Raw genomic sequence first — 16,549 nt, forward strand, 5'->3', positions numbered from 1 at the left:
GGGGGGGGGGGTCAAAGCATGAATTTTAATGCAGCTATCTGTCCCCTTCTTCGCCTCTCCCTATCCCACCGCCACCCCTTCTTTCCTGAGGGGAGGATAAAGAGATGGGGATCGTGTGTGTGTGTGTGTGTGCGCGTGTGTGTGTGCGCGTGCGTGCGTGCGAGGTGCAGGGATGGATAGAAGGATGGATGGTGAGGTGAGGGGGTGCGGAGGTTTGCATTTCTCATTTCCCAGCTGTGCTTCTCTCATACAACCAACCCCCTACCTCTACTACTCGACTCCTTCCCCGTGTCCCCCCTTCTGGTGCCAGTCATCTTGGCACCACTTTACACTTTTAAACCGGTGTTTCTCCATTATTGAGTACACACGCATTTCTAAAGACCCTGGAAAAGTGAAACATGTAAATGTGGCATGGCTCTTTTCCAGGTCGTAGTTGATTGAGAGTTCGGTAGCAACGGCCGCAGCATCAGAGAGCAAATTTGGCTTTGAGTTGTCGTCGCAAACAACACTCATCTCTGTAGTGTGTCAAATTTACACGACAACCTGAGCAATACATTATTTTAAAGCCAATGCTAATTCTAATATTTGGCATGATGAAATTCTTTACGCAGACATGCATGCGCACACACACACACACACACACACACATGCACGCACGCACACACACACACACACACACACACACACACAGTCTTCTTCTCGTCTTGGCCTTTTCCTGGCTGGCTCACTCTTCGACTTGCGCGTATTGATTTTGCTATAAGCACTGTCCCGGTTGCAACAGGTTAGCGCAGACAGAAAAAAGTGGACTTCATCAAGCGGCGTTAAACACGGGAGCCACATCCTCAATTATCACTCCATCACGCAAAAGATGGCGCAAGACAGAACGAGAGAGAGAGAGAGAGAGAGAGAGAGAGAGAGAGAGAGAGAGAGAGAGAGAGAGAGAGAGAGAGAGAGAGAGAGAGAGAGAGAGAGGTAATGACACAAAAGTGGAAAAACGTTACAGGTTTAACAAAAATACGCCTTTTTTTCTCAAAAATAATCAACAAAATAGAACAAAATCCTGGTTAGGCACAGCTCTCCGGTAGTAGTTTTTGGTTTTTACCCATCATTCACGTTTGAAAAATAATATATAATAATAATAATATTAATAATAATAATAATAATATACTTTCTAAACACACTGACACACATTTGTTTTGTACACTAACAAACCGCAAGCACAAAATGTCTGGAAAATCTGCGTTGATGTGTGTGCCTTTAAGAGGCAGGGCTTGATGGGCTGGCGCTTGGTTGTCATGAGGTGAGCAGCTTTACTCTGCTGAAATGTGAATTGGAAATTGCAATTTCTCGAAACATCACACTCCATGTAACACGCTCATTAGATTTTTTTTGTGCTTTTTTTAAAGCTATGGTTAAACTTTTACAAACTTTATTATAGTGGTGAGAGCATTTGGACTTTACCGTCTTTAGCTGTGTGTGTGTGTGTGTGTGTGTGTGTGTGTGTGTGTGTGTGTGTGTGTGTGTGTGTGTGCGTGTGTTTTCATCTGGGCTTAATCTCCCGCTCCCGATTCAGAGTGTACACTGAGCCGCCTAATGGGATGTGACTGGGGCTGCGGCTAGCGCGCCGCTAATGAGCGCGCCGCCACAGCCGGGGAATCAAAGCACTTCTTCATCAACGCTCCTAATTACTGTAAACCTCGTTAGCACACCAGCAAGCTATAGCGTCTGCTCTCGTTAACAATGCGTGTCCAAATAGAAACAGCGTAGAAGCTATTTTAGGTACGGAGATATTTTCACAGATATTTTTGCAGACAATTATGCAATCTGCATTGTTGGCAAAAGTAAAAAGAGAGTGGCATCGTAGCAACAATTCAGCCAAAATTGGCCAAATTGACCAATCTTGGCAATGACCCAAAGAAGGCAAGTCGAGTGACAAAAAAGGAAGCTTGATATTAATATAGAACCGTTTTTATCCAGGATATAATAAAGAACTCCACCAAATTTTGTCAAGTGATTCTATGTGCAGGGCGGCTCGGTGGCGCACTGGCTAGCACGTCCGCCTCAAAATTAGGAGGGTGCGGCTTCGAGTCCACCTCCGGCCCTCCCTGTGTGGAGTTTCCATGTTCTCCCCGTGTCCACGTGAGTTTTCTTCTGCACTCCGGTTTCCTCCCAGATCCCCAAAAACATGCTTGGTCGGCCAATTGAGCACTCCAAATTGCCCCTAGGTGTGAGTGCGAGTGCGGATGGTTGTTCGTCTCTGTGTGCCCTGCGATTGGCTGGCAACCAGTTCAGGGTGTCCCCACGCCCGCGACCCCCGTGGGGACAAAGCGGTACAGAAAATGGATGGATGAATGGATCTATGGCAGGGGTGGGCAAACTTTTTGACTCGCGGGCCGAACTGGGTTCTAAATTTGGACCGGAGGGCCGGACCAGGAGCAGATGGTATAGGCGTTGTGTGAAGTCATATAAGCGACCTGTAAAGGTCATTGCATAAAAGATCTTGGCCTTTAGTAGGTAGTAAAGCATGGATATTCCAAACAAGTTTTTTGAAAACAAATGCATTTATTAACAGCATTAAAAAAAAAAAAATTTCACTAAAAAACTGCTATCAGTGATTCTTATTATGAATAACAATCTCCATCACTTCAGTGCCTGCAGGTCAGATTAATGAAAGATGTTTATCTTATGGGATCACATCAAACGGCAAACATTCTGACCAAATATATCATCTTGAAGAATCGGTGAAAGCATACACTCAAATAAAGTAATCAACGGTGAGGGGTATCTGAAAATCAGAGCAGAGTTTTAACTCGCAAACACCTGGTAACAGAGGTGAGGAAACGGGAAACACTTAAGAACTTTACAGGTTAAGATTAGTCGCAAATAGGTGGTGCATCAATGTCCTTGAGCATCCTGCATTGTTTGAAAATGAGAATGGTCGCTAGTTTCAATCCCTGCTATGTGTACAAATCATATTCAAAATGCATTTTTTTACAATAAACTTGAGAGCTTCCCGTTCATTTTCAGTGGGAACAGTGTTGTTGGTGTCCCTTTTTTGCTAGTGCGTCATAGTCTGGAGTAAAATTTGTTGTGGCAATTCTTAGGCGAGATCCGAGGTGTTGGTCCGTTTACCTTGATCTGTGACGGGTTGATGTTGATGTGGCTGAACGTCACGTCGCGTACGTCGAGCCAAATCGGCCACTCTTTTTTAAACACTCGGCACTCACTTCTTTTTTTCGGGCCACTCATTTTAATGGAAGGATTCCAGGGGAAGGTTTGTGGGTGGCTTTAGCGCAAAACTGCATCTGAAAGCTCAGCGCGCGAATTATAAGAATGCTGTCGTCAAAGCCCACGCTCTAAATTCGGGACTGATACGAATAGAGCGAGAGTGCGCCAAGTCCGTACTACTGAGTACGTACACGCACTTGTGAGTGTGCACCGAGCTTTCTGACACGGCTTCCGGTAGTAAATGCGCAGGCGAGCGCTGCGCCATCTACTGGGAAAACGCAGTCATTGCAGGCAAAATGACCAAAAAAAAAAAAGTTTAATAATACAATTTGTTCAGGGTTGGCGGGCCGGATTAAACGGTCCCGTGGGCCGGATGTGGCCCGCGGGCCGTAGTTTGCCCACCCCTGATCTATGGGCAATATTGTATTTGCACCGGTGGGCTGCCTTGCGAAAGCGGTGGAGCCAAGCAACTTCAATGCCATTTCCATAAGAAAAGCAATTGATGGACTTTGCGCCATTAGCAGCGAGCACGGTGCCAGCGACGTGCCACTAATGTTGCAGCAGGTGTGTGGACAGCGGGTTTCCATGTAGCTCCATCCATTTGTTTGGATTCCCACTCCTCCATCTTTAGCTTTGATCAAAGCACTTCCTTTCAGACACCACCTTCTGCTGCCTCCCCCACCCGCCCCCTTATAATTTGACTGATGATTACACATGTCACTCAAGGCAGCATGTGGCCAATTAGGCGGAGGGGTGACAGCGAGGGGAGGGCGGTGGGGGTCGCAGTAAATTTAGGTTTGCAACTTTTGCGTCACCACACCTGCACTCAAGTCGGCTTTTTAGCTCTTAGGGAGAGACAAACAAATATTAGTTCTTGGACCATTTTCCTTGAAGAGACTGGCGAGAAGACGCCGCCTTGGCCTTGTCTCACACTCTCCTGGCCACTTGGTCGTCTGTCTGCCATGTTCCCGGGTAATCACCGGCTCATTTAAAGTCACTTTTGTACACTACCTCTGACTGGTGCCACGGCAAACTAGGCTTTTATGGGCCTTAATGTGTCTTACAGACACTTTGGCAAGCAGACGGCTACTGCGGAAGACGCAAGGAGGCTACGGAGGAGGGAGGGAGGGATGGAGGGAGGGAGGGAGGGGGCAGGACGTGCGAGGCCAACAGCCACAGCAACTTAACCAGCCTGAAAAAAGGGCCAACCGAATAGGATGAAAGAGGGAGGAAGAGGGGGAGGCGCTACGGTGAAATGGAAAGAACATGCGCCCGTCAAAAGTGGGGAGAGAGAGAGGTCACTAAGTCACTCCATCAACTGCCCCCCCCCCCCTTCTCTTGTCCCTCTTTACAAGCACACAAAGGGACAGAGAGGTGCAGCCTTTGTACAAAAAAGGGAGGGTTGTCCACCCCTCCCTATTATTTGTATATAAATGTAACGTGTCAATATGGTGTTGTTGGGTTGGGTGAAACGGTGAAAGAAAAGTTGTGAAGCACCAAAAACAATTGTCAACAACATAGTTGCACTCCTACAACAGCTAACGATTTTGATGGATACAATTTCATTTTTGCCAATGACAAAGTCCTTTCTGTCTGACACAGATGAGTTTTTAAAGAGTCAATCTGTCACAGAATAGCGCCAACTACTGCTGATGAGGACTTCCTGTCACATATTTTCTTTTTGCCTCAATTATCCATGTCTAGTATGGGCAGGCTCCGCGAGTACGAGATACCTTCAAATATGGCCCAATACCTGCTATGGGCAGAATTTGTTTTCAGCATTCAAACTAAGTTCTCCAAAAATCAACCGTCGCGTAAATGTAAAGGAAAACTAATGGCTTGGATTTTTTTTTTTAAATTTTTCGTCACACTGGGTGCCACTGCTGCGTCTCACAGATTAGCGCGGGTACTAGGCCAAATTGTGCCTTCTCGATTTTGGGTACAAAAACGTGCTATTGACTATTGAGGACACACATTCGGTTATCCTATGCAGAGTCTGTTAAGATCTTCAAAATGTTTCGGGACGCACCCCGCTGAAGCGGCATCCTTTTTCTAAGTGAGGCGGTGACGGCCGACAAAAGGCCGTGACGGAGACCGAACAAGAGAATTAGCAGGCGAGAAGGTGGTCGAGTACAGCAGATTAATTTCAGAACAGAGGCCTCCTGCCGCAAAGGAGGATAGAGAGCAGGAAGGATTGAGGGGATAAAGAAACGCACTGAATGACCAGCGCAAGGAGATTAAACATGTATTCAACCCTCTCAAAAGGTCTGAGCTGCTTTTGGCGGTTATGTGTGTGTGTGTGTGTGTGTGTGTGTGTGTGTGTGTGTGTGTGTGTGTGTGTGTGTGTGTGTGTGTGTGTGTGCGTGTGCATGTGTGTGTCTGTGTGTGCATGTGTGTGTGCGTGTGTGTGTGCGCACATTGTGCGTCTCAAGAAAGGACATGTTAGCTGGCTTCGCTACGATGGCCAAGCATGACTCTCATCCACCATCGGCGTGAAGGACAGCGGTGGAAAGCAGAGGTTAATAGAACGCCTTCATTACCATAAATCTTATCAGCTAAATGAAATGGGGTTGGGGGGCTGCTGGCGAAGGACCCTTGATTTAGCCGTCCGCTCTGCCGGGTTAAGGGGAGACACCCAATCAAACCTCTGCGTTTTATTGGTCTTTTTTATTAGCTAAATGTACTTGCACATGAGCAAGATGCCAGAGGTGACAGCCTGCTGCAATCAACAACTTAAAAAAAAAAAAAAAAAAAGACATGCGGCCAGTAAAACTGATTCTTGGCACGTTTATGAGCGCGCTGTCGGCAAATCCGGCATCCGAGACCTTCAGCTTTTGTTAGCAACAACCGAATCAAGTCCCACAGACGGGATGAATGTGGATGCTGCTGAAAGTCGTATACAGCAAGACAATCACTAGATGGGAAAAAATGGACACGCTCGTTTGTGTGCAGATGATCAAATTTCCTCCTCAATTTATTTTGCTAAGTAAGAATCTAGGCCAAACTCAAATTCTGGAACTTGGACCTTGAAACAAAACCATCCAAAACCTACCCCGCTGCGATTAGGTCGAGAAGAAAGAGACAGAAGTTTGTCATATGTCAAAAATGTTGGGAAAGGCAAGACCGTGGACAAGCAAAATGCTACAAGGAAATATTGTACCATGAAAAAAAACTTCCTCGTTGTTCGTCCATAAAAGTAGCGTCAAACATTTGTTGTGGCGTGATCATGCTAACCAGCACGCAAAGCCTTCCCGCGGTGGCGGAAAGAAGCGGCAAAATCAACTACGGGACTGGTCAATAAGCAGCAGGAGCTCACAACCTGTTTTTGCAGCCGCTGATTGCCAGGGGCGAAGACCACTCAAGATCCTGATAGGGCCGGTGCATCCACGCACACACGCACGCACAACATAACGTGCCCCCGGCAGAGGTCAAGGACGCTCCAGTTCTCTGTACGTCCACGTCATCTGGACGAGTGAAGACGAGAGACGGCGAGGGAAATAAACGCTATCAATCAATATGTGCAATGGAGCCGGCCGGGCGCTTTGAATGTGTTGATTCCCGCTGATGTGTTGATTAACTGGCTGCAACTACACACGCGCACACACGCACGCAGAGTCCATTTGGGGCCCTGTGCGTGCGCTCTACAGGTGAGAGGTCTGATTAAGTGGGCTATGATTAGGACTAATGGCAGCCCGTATTTCAATGAATGAAGCTAACAAAACCATTGCAATGTTTGCCCAATTGGGATGCTGCGCAGCTCTCTTTGCCACTGTCAAGTATACATGTGCAAAAGGTCAGCGCTTGCTAATGGTTATTCATATGCGCGTGGTTGATGTGGTCTGAAGAAACTCGATAATGCGTTTGGGGCTAATGAGCCGCGGGACCTCATCACCATGAATACTACATTAGCCACACACTGTGGCGCAATCATTCCACTTCCACATACGTATGTCCCACCATCCGTACACACACCCAAGTGAACGCAAACAGCGCGGCACCAAGAGAGAGTAACTGTCCCCCGACACAGCACCACACGTGAATCAATTCAATCAACAGGCTGTCAATTACATATCAACACACAGGCGCTATATTGTGCGGGCAGAGGCGGACCTTATTTTTTGGGACTAATCGGCTGATCAGTTCGTTAATGGCATTTGATTCTGCCAAATCTCCTAATCAATATGGGCCTCAAACAAATAAAAATAATATCCAATCAATTAAGCCAGGCTTTAGGAATATCGTTTTTTTCCGTGTATAATGCGCCCCCATGTATAATACGCACCCTAAAAATGGCATGTTGATGCTGGAAAAAAGCCTGTACCCATGTATAATACGCACCCAATTTATTTATTTATTTATTTATTTATTTTTTAAGTCCCAATGATCGTCACACACGCAGGGAGGCAATGGGTCCCATTTTTATAGTCTTTGGTATGGTCTTAACTAGGCTGGATGTAATTTTTTTTGTTGGCGTTGATTTCTTCGACTGCCCGTAAAGGCACCACCGCGATTAGTGCGGACATGTGAAAAAGGCGTGCGGACGTGAAAAAGGCGGCTCTGTATGGGAGAAGGAATACAAACACCCTTGGAAACCAAAACTCGCCCCTCGTCGTGACTCGGAGCCGCAACAAATGTTTCGGATTTGTGTAGGGTACATTGTGACAGCAAACGAGCAGGTGATCGAGCAAGCGTCTGATACGAGAGCATTGCGTTCGTATGGAGCGTGTTTGAAGTGAACAGCAGAGACGAAAGGAACAAGGCAAAGTGTTGTGAAATAAAATATTACCTAATTAAACTGTGAATTGAAACTAATAGGAAGAAAACAACTCTCGCTCTTTATATGGCTGACGTGTCTTGCGCATCCGTTCTGCGCATCGGATCCATAGTGCACATGCGCAGTCATACTGCCTCCGTTTGACATCCGGTCCGCGATGGAGATTAAAAAACAAACAATATTTGACAATAACACACCATCAAGGATTTCACCATCGCATCAAACGATGTGTCGTCAATTATGAATTTTACTGACTAAGTGTGTTGGGCAGGATGGCTGAATGCGATGCGCCATTGACAACAAACAAGAAGAAAGGTGATTTCAAGTTTTATTTCGAGGGAGATTTGTCATGTCTCGTCCCCAGTTTTGCTATGTTGCCATAGTTTCTGTTCGCGTCGCCCCTCCCTTCCTGTGTCACCTCAATCAATGTAACGTGTTTTGTATTTAAGTCCTGTCTGCCCCTCGCTCACCGTCGGATCATTGCATGTGTTACTGTCATGATGTCTGTTTGGTTTCTTTTCCTGTCTTTGGTAATGTCACCCTGTCTTTTTGTTCCACGACTTTGTCGGTCAGTCCTGTTGTTGGTTTTGTTGTACCATGATTTTCTTAAAAAAATAAATAAAATTGTACCCATGTATAATGCGCACCCCAGATTTTAGGACAATAAATTAGTTAAATTTTGCGCATTATACACGGAAAAAAACGGTAATTACACATGCATCAAAGAAAGAAAGAAAGAAAGAAAGAAAGAAAGAAAGAAAGAAAGAAAGAAAGAAAGAAAGAAAGAAAGAAAGAAAGAAAGAAAGAAAGAAAGAAAGAAAGAAAGAAAGAAAGAAAGAAAGAAAGAAAGAAAGAAAGAAAGAAAGAAAGAAAGAAAGAAAGAAAGAAAGAAAGAAAGAAAGAAAGAAAGAAAGAAAGAAAGAAAGAAAGAAAGAAAGAAAGAAAGAAAGAAAGAAAGAAAGAAAGAAAGAAAGAAAGAAAGAAAGAAAGAAAGAAAGAAAGAAAGAAAGAAAGAAAGAAAGAAAGAAAGAAAGAAAGAAAGAAAGAAAGAAAGAAAGAAAGAAAGAAAGAAAGAAAGAAAATCATCATATAAGCCGTTGAAAAGGAAATGAATCCCAGCCACCAAGAATGTACTAAGACCATACAAGAGTCAAATGATGTGAACGCAAACAGTGGCACAAATCATTTCCAAATCTCTCTGCCGCCAATGACAGAGGCACTTTGAAGCAAGGGGCAAATTCCAGAAACCAGACTACATGTTTGATGCCGAGTGTATTTTCCTAAATGTTAATTTGACCCCACCCCCTTCCTCCAAAATGTTTCAATCTTAATGCGTGTCCAAATGTATGCTCGAGCACATCTTCCAAACGGAAGATGGATGCAGGGCAGGCAGAAGCTCAAGTCCACATCAGCAAGTCTGGCCTCAAGCAGTGCATCGATATCGCATCCTAATGTACACAAAGAGCAGAACCAAAAGCTCGTTAGCCACCAGAGCGTTCCGCCGTCGCTCCGCTCCTGTAGTCATATTCCACAATCTAATTCTAGCAGGGAGAGAATCGTATTGTGACAGCGAGCGAGTCTGGGGTGAGTGAGGGCAGAGGGGTGGGGGGGGCCTACGCAGAAGGAGAGAGGTAGCTTAATGCAATAAAGCATGTAGTATTGACATCTTTCTCACGTCTATTGATTCGCCATTATGTCGCTAACAAACCCAGGTTGACATTTTGTCATTTGCAATCATGTTAACACTGCAACTGGCATGAAGCCCCCACCCACCCTGACGGAGTTCATTGGCCACGTGGGCCGTCCGTCGTACACAAATAGCCGCTAAAGTGGGCACAGGTGCATCACAAAGAAATGGAATTGATCCTCTCTCCAAAAGTGGGGAAGGGACGCAAAGTCCTCCGAGGGCCGGACTACATTTCGGAAGGACAAGGCTGCCACAAATGGACACGCTGAGCATTTGTGGGTGGCATGTTTTTGGACAGACCGGTGAGACTGAATTGCAAAGCCTTTTCGCCAAAGCAGGACCTCCCTCTAAACATCTCTGTCCATCCTTAAAACGTTTCTTAAGAGACATTTCTATTGTTTCTTTGTTGGCAGCCGAGGCTGCTTTTAAACCAAATTCAGCTGAGAGAAGAAGGCGACAAACGGGAGGAGCCACTTTTGGCCTGCGTTTTTCGGCGCCAAAGTCGAACGAGGCACTTGTGCGTTCCCAAATCGGCATAGCTCGCACGCCACTGTTATCCCGCCGTCGACGCGTCACTTGGCCCGCTTGTTCCAATGGCGGGCCAGACGGAACGCTTCACCCGGCAATTCCCTCTCTAGCTCAAAGCGAGTTTTCCGCCCTTCCACGTTTTTCGCCTTGTCACACGCTCGTACTTTCTCCCGCTCCTCTCCTCTCATGGCCCGCATATTTTTTATCTGCTTCTGACATTTGCAATTTTTCAGCAACAAAACTCCTCCTCCTCGGCTGGTTATTGCTCCTTTCGCCTGATCGTGGATGCACCTCCCCCCCTTTGTATGGCCCCAGCCATGGAGCCACGAGGCCCCGGCGGGCGATCTCATCACTGTCACATGCGGGAACGGCGGTGATGCTCGCTGCGCTGCCGATCAAATATGCTTGAAGTGATTTAGAAATGAGAGGCGGGGTTCGGCGCCGGAGGCAGGGTTCAGCTGGGTGCCCTTTAAGAGCCCAGCATCTCTGGCTAACATTTATTTGACACCACGCTACTATAAAAGTGTTACACGTGGGCATGTTAACGCAGTTAGTAAAGTCCAAATTATGGTAATATGGTATGGTAAATCTAGGGCATGCAAAGCCAAAGATAAAATTGGATATTAAGCAGACGGGCCTCCTTGTGGCACTTAATGACCCGCTCTTACGCCACTGTGCAAACGAGTTCTTCCTTGAAATATAAATATGCAACAACCCGTGGCCATAAATACAAAGAAGCAAATGAAAAACCGCAAGGAGAGCGCTTAGTGAGCTTTTCTTGCGCCTCGTTACAGCATGTTCTTATGCTCCTGCTACTGGGACGAACAGTTACCATGAAACAATCAAACAAAATGCAGCAAGTACGGTTGTGACTGAGCTTGTCTACACAGTATTCTTAACCTGCTGCACAAACTACAGTAAATTATCAGATCTACGGAAAACATTGGTGTAAAATTCAGTCATGGGACAAATGTAGAAAAACACAAAGAACGGCAGTAACTGAGCGTGCCCTCTGCCACGTGAGCACGTATTATGATGCATCCTTCATCACCTCAAAATATCCTGATTATGGTAAGAAACTATATCTCATCAATATAAAACAATCACCGCAGAGTAGCAAGTACGGCAGTAACCGAGTGTGCCTTCTTGTGCCGCATGACGACATATTCTAGCACCCTTTGGAACCTCTGAATGTTTTATGTCTGGACCATCGTAAACCGAGGACGACCCATTACGCTAACACTAAAGTGAGGGATGCGCAACCTTCAGCATGCGGGCCAAAGACGGCCATCGAAGCATTAGATCCGGCCCAACCATCAATTCTTTAAAAACAACAACTTCCCTTTTCCAACATACTCGTTCGGGGTCACAGGTAAGCCGGAGGCACATAATGGGAGGAGGCGGGGTGCACTTGAGGCAAGACGCATACTGACAAAGAACTCTCATAAACACACCATTGGATCATTTACAGACCATTTATCAGTCAAAAATGAATGCAGAACGTTTTTGGCATACATTGAAAAAAAAAAGAAAGAAACTTTAGCATCCCTAGTTGAGGGACACGCTCTGTGACTTCTTCCCCCAAGTGTGCCTTTCATGGAGCTCCACCCTACAAACACCAGCACACCACCAGCCTGACTCCAGCCCTCAAGCTCGCATCCCCGGCGCCGCATCCGCGTAGGTGAGCAATGATGCCGTCAGCCATCGAGCCGAAAAGTCAACTACAGCTTGCACACAACGTTACCAGAGTTACATGAAACACATCAGAAGAGGCAAAGAAGACATTTCTCTGCCGTACTCCTCCGCGTTCCCTATCTCCCCCTCGCGCTCGCTTCCAGCGGCCCGAGGAATCGATCTCCGCGAGGATCGATAAGTTGGCATGAATATTCCCTGCCTGCCGAGTCTAGTCGGGGAGAGACGCGGAGGCTGAGGCAGTGGAGGAGAGGGAAAGGACGGACACGCTTCTCCGGGAGAAGGGAACGGAAGCAAAGCGACGCCCGGACAAGGAAGGTAAAGAGGAAAGGAAGGAAAAAAGAAAGGAAGGAAGGAAGGAAGGAAGGAAGGAAGGAAGGGAGAGCCACCGAGGCGGGGCGCAGGTCTCTCAACCGCGGGGAGGGCTGGGATGGCTCGCCGTTGAGGGAAACAAGTGAACACGTCTTACCGGAGTTGGAGCGGAGAGCCAGGGGGGACTTGAGACGCCAGGCGCTGAGGTCAGGGGCAGCTCTCTGAAATACGAACGGCACCGGCAAGGGAACAAACATGATCTTCCTCCGGCTTCTTTCTTTGGCTTTGGGTGCAAATGAGGAGGAGCCGGGGCGAGCTCGGTCCCCGCCGGAGTTTCGGCGCTTGTTTTTCGGGAGGCGGTTCGGCGTGGACAGCTCGCCGCTTGGTGCGTACACATGTAGCCCCCGCCCCGGCACTTTTATTGAGTTTAACCGGCGTGAATGTCCATGGAACCTGTTACGACCCCACACAGACGGATTGACGAGTGAAAAAGTTAGGTCGAGACGACGAGGACTGCTCTTTCTGCGGGACGAAATAAGCCAACATGGAGGCCCCTGGAGGTGAATACCGTCACGCTAATATTACAAAAAAAAAAAAGCGTACACAGTCGCTAGCGTGCTTTAGGGGTTGGCTTTGGTTATTAGCTTGAATACAGACGAAAGACGGCAAGAAGACAGCATTCGAGAGGGAAATAATTACAACTGGGGGAAAATGTCTTATTGTGTGGTTATATTTGGTTTGGAGCTAATTTTTGCGTACGTACATGTGCATCAAAAATACATTCGGTAATAGCTAGCTTGCTTTAAAAAAAGACGAACGTCGAGAATCGCACGAGTTGGTTAATTAAAAGGCGCGCACGCACTCGACAGCGCGCACGTACGCGCGCGCGCGCACACACAGCCGCGCGCTCGTACCCGAATCTCCGCCCCACTTCTCCAGTAATTAAAACGCAATCAATCGATAGATAAACAAACAACGGGCAGATCGACCCGAGGGAAAAACAACTTACACTTCGTCCATCCGCCTGTGTATGTCTCTTTCGAGTCTTATTTGTTTAGTTTTTTTTCTCTTTTTGTTTCTTTTTTGGGAAGCCCCCCCCCCCCCCTGTATGCAGCAGCCAGCTCACCCGACCCGCCTCCCTTGCACGATTGTAGCGATCTGCCACACCAGGCTGCCTGCAACATTGAGGCAGCTCAGGAGCCGCTACTACTCACACATCACTACCCACCACCACCACCACCCCCTTATCCTCCTCCACACCCCCACCCACCATCGCCCCTCCCCTCCATCTCCCTCGTTTTCACTAGCGCTGCAAAAGGTATCCTGTATCGATTTTTGCCCCCCCCCCCCCCTCTCTCTCTCTCTCTACGACTCTTAATAATACAGGCTATAATGATGCCAGCCCTGATCAGTGCATTTGGAAAGGGGGAAAAAGAGGATAGGCTAGCCCGGATCAGGGAATTCATGGTGATGCTTAAGGGCTAAAACCACAGCATGCGGCGCAATTAACTCATCTCATCGCCGCCGCTGTATATAATAAGCCACCAGAGAGGCGGGCTGGGAGACATTGTGTCAGTGGATGCAACATTGATTGATGATGATGATGATTATTATTATTTGTTTGGCGCATTTGTGAGTTAAGGTGGAAAGGTACATGGATGGGCCACAAGCCAAAGGTTTGCCAACCTTTATTTAATGTATGAAATGGCATATTTTTTAAAATACTACATAATAATAAGGACTGAAATCTGCTTGCCAATTAACAATTAGTTTTCAAGCAAATGCATCATAATTTATAATAAAGAGATGTAGGTTAAACAAATTTGTATCACCGTAAAAGTGCATTAGATAATAAATGCATTAAAAAAAGATTCATATATACACTACATCTGTTTGTGTTGACCGTATGTATAGATTTTATAAATTATTTTTGTATTTGAATTTTTAAGTTGAAATAAAAGACATTGCTCCAATCATGTCAGATTCTTTTTATAAATAATAAAAGTTCTGATCTGTATTTTATTGACAAATTAATTATATATTTAACATATTCACAAATTTGGATTTTTTATTTTTTAGTATATATTTTACCATTATAAAATCTTTGACTGGTAATGTTTTAAAATAAACAAAAATCGGCTGATTTGAGATATTTCATTCATTATTTATTTTGAAATGAATCGGCCGATTAATCGGTAATCATAATTTCATCCCGCCAAACCACCTCCAAAGAATCTGTTGGTCGAACGCCCCAAAAATGCTGTTCCCCGATGGAGGTTACCACCCGAATTGTCTTCCCTTGCATCGGCAGCCTCCTCCTTCTCTCCTTCTGCCCTCGCCCGCCACCTTATACGCCGTCAATTACTGGCCAGCATCAGTCAACGCCAGGCGCTTACACGGCAGATTATTGTCCGTATAGATTTTTAAATAGAAAAATCTATACTTTAAACATGGCAGTCAATACGGCGAGAATCAATAGGAATGAGGCAGCGCGCTGCGACCCGAACCCCGCGAGTGCCTGTCCGGTCCAACGGCGTCCTTCCCGCAGGCATCTGATTTCTACCTTCAACGACGCTGCGGGGTGATAATGGCACGCTTTTCACAAAAATATCGTGGAGGAGGACGCTACGAAAAGAAGAGCGAGCGAGCGAGCCCGCGCTCACCGCATTTCCTCATCAGGGCCGCTGCGGATGCGCTGCAAACTAAAGCGGCCTTAATGAAGAAAAATGTCCCGCAGTGGACAAGCGGGCTTGATGGCGGCTCACCCCGAGCGTCATGTATGACAGATGACATCCAATGAGGACAGGGGGGGGGGGGGGGGGGAAGTGACCAGTTGTCCTTCAAAGACCCCCTTTTTCATCCACAGAGGGAGTGTGAGCACCCCCTTCCATCCCTCCCGCCCTCCCTCGTGCACTCCTTCCAGACAAAAGCAATTATTTCTTGGAAAATGTAGTGGCGTGTGTGTGAGGGAGGGAGGGAGGGAGGGAGGGCAAGATTGGGGGAAGGGGGCACGCAAGCGGTTCGGGAGGTGGTGCGGTCTACACCTTTACAGCATCCACCCACACCTTGAGAACATTTTGCTACGTTTGACTTTGGGTGAATGTAAATAAACGGCGGCGGGGGTGACTGGTGGCTGCTGCCTGTCTTCCCGTTGGAATAAAAAGGCCCTATTTTCGCGCAGAAAATATTCTTACATTTTCGAGATCCTGTTCAGGGTAATTGGCGCTCCAGACACAGCAGATAGGGAATAGAGGCCACCCGCCTTGTTCTTCCATATGTGAATCAGACACATATATGAGCTGCTGATTTCTTTTTCCGGGGGTTGTCAAACTAAAACGAGGACCTTCACGTGTCTCGGAAATACATCCAAACTTGGAAAGAAATGAGCCATGTGCCTTGATGTTGTCCAGCAAAATTGCTGCCAAAAGGGCCCCCACAGCGTTTTTTGCCCCAACAGAGGTTTCTGCTCCTTGGGGGAACGTGCAAGACTCAAGGGCCCGTGCACAGACCAACTGACAGTCAGACCCAGCGAGCGAGCGAGCAACAACGGCTCCCGTCACCGGGGACCGAAGCAACGGCCAAAGCCTCAATATGGTGCAAGCAAGGCATGCCGCAAATAGACCAGCGCACCTTTGCTAGCGCTAATGGACGTAATGGTGACTCGCCGGCGATTACAGATGATTACGGTAAAATGAGCCGGAAGCGCCCCTCCACAAAGCATAACGAGAACGAGCGGCACCGTGGGTTCCAGAGCACCGTCTCATCCCGACTTCACACAAAATAAACGATTTCAGTCAACGGAAAGGATCGTGCTTGTCTTCTCTCAATACATTGAGCATGCTAAACTCTGTGCCGCTGATTGATTTGGATTGGAGTCACAATCGCAGTCAGGTTGCTTTTCAGACCTTTCGCCCCCCCACACACACAGAAACTTGAGTCATTGTAGTAAACGTAGATTTGATTCATTATTATTCAACCATGAACGCTCACTGCAAATGATGATTTATCCTTTTAGCTCTTTTGTTTTAGCAACCTAAGTTTGCTAACATGTATGGTTCCTAGTGAGAATATAGAAGCTCATATAAAAGTTAAATGCAAGTTCGCCACACGCCATTTTGTCCTCAGCCAGCGAACGATGGCTCTTTAAATGCTTTTCTCACGTTATAGGACCACAAATTAAAACAACGATATTCGCGGAGGGCAATTTGTCGAGCGCCTCTGCGTGTTTATGCTGCATGTGCAGCAGGTCAGAGTGTGGCATGAAATATTTATCCAATCAGAGGGAGGTTGAAGTGTCCTCAGGCCACCCATTAGTTATAAACAAGGCC

The 16,549-nt window shown here is 46.8% G+C and overlaps 1 long non-coding RNA gene across 1 annotated transcript; it reads left to right on the forward strand.

Moving 5' to 3' along the window:
* The first annotated feature begins 12,360 nt into the window (after positions 1–12,360).
* Positions 12,361–16,025, forward strand: LOC133161289 (uncharacterized). The gene is made up of 2 exons (XR_009716046.1): positions 12,361–12,781; positions 15,679–16,025. It is a non-coding gene; the product is annotated as an uncharacterized LOC133161289 (long non-coding RNA).
* Positions 16,026–16,549: the final 524 nt, after the last annotated feature.

Source organism: Syngnathus typhle, linkage group LG10 (assembly GCF_033458585.1).
Source record: "Syngnathus typhle isolate RoL2023-S1 ecotype Sweden linkage group LG10, RoL_Styp_1.0, whole genome shotgun sequence".
NCBI classification, from domain to species: domain Eukaryota; kingdom Metazoa; phylum Chordata; class Actinopteri; order Syngnathiformes; family Syngnathidae; genus Syngnathus; species Syngnathus typhle.